This window comes from Octopus bimaculoides, chromosome 10, assembly GCF_001194135.2.
Source record: "Octopus bimaculoides isolate UCB-OBI-ISO-001 chromosome 10, ASM119413v2, whole genome shotgun sequence".
Lineage (NCBI taxonomy): Eukaryota > Metazoa > Mollusca > Cephalopoda > Octopoda > Octopodidae > Octopus > Octopus bimaculoides.
The window spans coordinates 9,003,175-9,007,472 of record NC_068990.1 but is presented as its reverse complement, the minus strand read 5'-3'; the positions used below and the strand labels follow the sequence as shown (position 1 = coordinate 9,007,472).

Sequence of the window (4,298 nt, the reverse complement as noted above, 5' to 3'; positions counted from 1 at the left end):
TCGATACATTCGACTAAAAATTCTTCAAGTTGGTGCCCCAGCATGGCCGCAGTCTAATAACTACAACAAGTCAAAAGGAAAAAGAAATTCTGGGGTTGATACGTTCAACTAAAAATTCTTCAAGGCGGTGCCCCATGACTGAAACAAGTAGAAAGTGAAAAAAACAAAAACAAAAAAAAAAACCCGAAAAAAAATGTGGCTATCACATGACACTTTTTATTTCAATTCTTGCGAAGCCAATCAATATACTCAAAACACTGGGAACTGGCCAAAATCTGCAATAAGACAGGCTGAAAATAATGTAAATAAGCCGCTGCCACTGTCACTAAACTCTTGCATACTTCTATAGGTAACCGATTCGACAGAGATGACTGTAGAATATAGTCAACTTCGAATATTTTGAAGCCACAGTTAGTGAAAAAGTTTTTCTGAGCTGTTACTGAGCGACAAGCTAAAGATTAAAGAAAAAAAACCAATTGCTCTCATGTTAAAAGTTATCGATGTTGTTGCAGAGCACATAGAATCATGAGATGTTAATTACTGGACAATTAATAAATTCCTATACACAGCTGTTATTACTTTTAAAGAACACCTTGGAGAATTCTGCTGTGCACGTGTTTATGAAATTACAAAACGGAAGCAACACAAGTGGAAAACAAAAATCTTGAGTAAACATCAACGATATGCGTCGCCATATTACAAAGTTAACTAGGATAGTAAAATGCCAAGGGAACAATGAGAACACATCTCACCAATTACATCTTATAAAAAAAAAGTAATAAAGCTATGGTGATGTTTCATTTAAGAGAAAGTTAATTACTTTAAAACACGAACTCAGGACGCTGAGCGAATAATTTAGTTATTGTGGAAAACTGTCTGAGCGAGCCAATATAAATCTCAATTTTGTTCCATCTCACAGGTATTATACCGAAAGATGAGGAAGTAAAATATTACCGTCAAGAAAGTCCCTTTTCAGGATGATCTTGAATCATTCTAGCCTAAGGTCTGGAACGAAAAGAAGGATTTATGCAGGAAAGTATTGTAGCTAAATCAGTTTGGATAGAATAATGTACAAACATCGATGATGATAAAACATACACAATCAATTCTGAAACTTTCACCATAGCTGTTAGCAAACTACAACCACATAATTGGAAGACAAATGGAAGAGACCTAACTTTTGGAAACTGGTAGAAGCTGAACTTCTACAGAAAGTTATTAACAAGTATATTCAGAAGAACAGAGCGCTACGCTGACATACCAAATTGGTGTGTGTTAGCGCAGTGGAGTCTTGCAACTAAGAACGAAACCACCATGTTGGGAGAATACTATAGGTTTATTGCTTGTCTAGAAATTATGTACAAGCTTCACACAAGCTGTCTGAACCGATTCATCCAGGATCATTTTAATTCCATTGACAAAGTAAGTGCTAAACAGGCAGGAAGAAAGGGAGTATGGAGATATGCAGAACAACTTTTGCTAAACAAAGTTATGCTGCCCGAAGAGAGAAATCACCGCAGATGTTTGGCGATGTTGTTGCAGAGCACATAGAATCGTGTGATGTAAATTACTGGACAATTAATAAATTCCTATACACAGCTGTTATTACTCTTAAGGGACACTTTGGAGAATTCTGTTGTGCATGTGTTTATGAAATTGCAAAACGGAAGCAACCCAAGAGGAAAGCAAAAATCTCGAGTAAACATCAACAATATGCGTCGCCATATTACAAAGTTAACCACGATAGTAAAATGTCAGTATTTTGAATATGAAAAATCATTCCCCATCCATGGCTGCTGAAGACTGTACTTTGCCAAGGTGTCTGCTACCTTAGTCACTGCCTTTGAGAAGTTCACAAAGGTCTGGGCAACATTCCTCAGCCCTTATAACCAAGAGCAATCGTCATCGTTGTTATAAATGTTTCAAAGGGAATATTCCAAGGAGATAGTCTTTTTCTGTACTTCTGTTTATTTTGGCATTAAGTCTTTTATAATTGCTTTTGCAAAAATCCAATAGCTACACGCTAGGGTTTGTAACAACTAGAGATTCCAATATCTTGTAATTTATTTGCTGTTCTAAGGTAAAAATGCTTACGTTGCACCCCTCCCCCCACAAGGATATAATTAACAACAATATTTTCAGCCTTCGTAGGAATGGAATTTGGCCAAAAGAAATGTTCTAATTTGATTGTTGAACGTGGAAAGTCAGTTTCGCAAACCCAGGACCTCTGCATTAACCGTCTTACTATCGTTCCTGATTCATGCAAAAAGTACTATAAGTATCTAGGCACTAATGAAAACATCATACGAATGTGCTGTGAATAAAGATAGAATAACCCGAGAATAATACACCAAACTAAAAAAATATAACAGTTAGATGTCACTTCTTATAATAAGATAATATCCAACAATGCATTTGCAATACTAGTGCTGATACCAATATCTGGAATACTTGATTGGTCTGTAGAAGAAACAGTGATATCGACAGGTTCTACTTAAGAAGAGAAGAAGGAGGCACAGGTTTCAGTGCAGACAGCCTTCGAATTTCGTACGGTGAGTCACAGTCAGCACTTACTAAAGAACTGCAGCAACCAAACATATGAATTTATTGCTACATGTTGGCAGTGAGCTCCTCAGAAAATATTCCCTTCCTGACTACCTCAAAACAGCAGGACTAAGACATGTTAAACAAGATCTGAGAGTGAAACGTTTATTAAAACAAAAACAGAAAAAAAAATGCATGAATATGTTCCCGAAAAGTTGAAAATTACACTAATATCAATAAGAAGTGCAACCTTTCACAGACTCGTGCCTATTACATTACATCACACTCAAAGGATATGCGTTTGCAATTCAAGAGTAGGAGATTGATAAAAAATACCTAGAGGACGAGAGTGAGTCCTAAAATGCAAACGAAAACGTAGATTATATCATATTTAAGTAATGTAGATTATGGCATATTTCAGTGAAATACATCACACATGTGATCAGCTTTGCCACCAAATGACGTCAAAGTACTACCTCTCTATCGCAACATGACTTTGTCGCTAAAACAATATACAATACCACCCGATAAAAAGCTCGTCCAGAGATAAACAGAGAGAATCCTTCTGTTATTAAATAGATATACAACCAATAACATAAGGAATATTGGTGGAACATTTCCATCAACACTTCTACCAAGTACAAACACAACAGACCAGATAAAGTTGTTTTGAAGAGATAATTGAAATATGTATCGTCATAGCGGTCAGCTACCCATCTGATATGAATATCTATTTTCGAAAGTCGAAGAGAAAGAGGTTAACTGCTTTGTAACCTTCAGATTCTACGTATCTTCAGATTATAAATCCACATTTACATCAATAACAATTGATGCACTTGGTTTTGTTAATAAAGTCACAATCAAGAAAAGCTGGGAATTTTCGAGGTGGGTGAGATGGGGGCGGGGGGAACGAACACATATTACGAATACAATCTGTAAGTGGAACAGTAAAACTTGGCCAAACTTTTATCATGTTCAACATGTGGCATCGTTTGTGTTAATTATATTACATTTCAATGAACTTTGTATCGTTATAAGAAACAAGTTCCTTCCTTACAGAAAGACATCAAATATTTAAAAATAGAAGAGAACACACACACACACACACACACACACACACAAATATACATACATGTACAAAAAACTCCGACACATAGATACGCATACATGCACATACACACACATGCACATACACACACAAACAAACACACATACACATATAGACACGCTCATAAACACTTACATACATACCTATACTTATCGGATTTGAGGTCAGCTAAACTGATTACATTGACAGATAATTTTCAATTCTATTGCATAACTCACCATTGTATGTTTTCTGACAGTGACGGCAAGGATAAATACAAACATAGAAATGTTTCGGTGAAAAAACAGAAGGAAAAAAACGGTAAAAGAAAAATGAAATAACATGGAAAATACAACTGGAGTCTGAATATTTGAAAGTTGTAAGGTATCATTCATTATAAATATTAAGCTGTCAGTTAAATGTGCAATCACTTCTATTTGGATTGGGTTATCTTCCATTCCCTCTCTCTGCCCCTCATTTACATAGTCTCTTTCCTTTTCTCTTCTTTTCCATATGCGTGCGCGCACACACACGCACGCACGCTCTCTCTCTCTTTCACACACACACACCATCAAACACATGTATACACAGACATACAGATCTGTAATCTAAGACCATATATATATATATATATATATATATATATATATATATATATATATATATA

The 4,298-nt window shown here is 35.6% G+C and overlaps 1 protein-coding gene across 3 annotated transcripts in view; it reads left to right on the top strand.

Moving 5' to 3' along the window:
• Positions 1 to 4,298, top strand: part of LOC106868734 (uncharacterized) — a 350,730-nt gene that overhangs the window by 10,829 nt on the left and 335,603 nt on the right. Inside the window, exon 1 of one of the 3 annotated variants that reach the window (XM_052971025.1) lies at positions 3,896 to 4,010. The exons of 1 other annotated variant lie outside the window; for it this stretch is intronic. The gene's annotated coding sequence lies outside the window, so the exon portion shown is untranslated. Of the gene's footprint in view, positions 1 to 3,895; positions 4,016 to 4,298 lie in introns of those variants that run through there. One more of the 3 variants, XM_052971024.1, reaches the window with a different exon arrangement.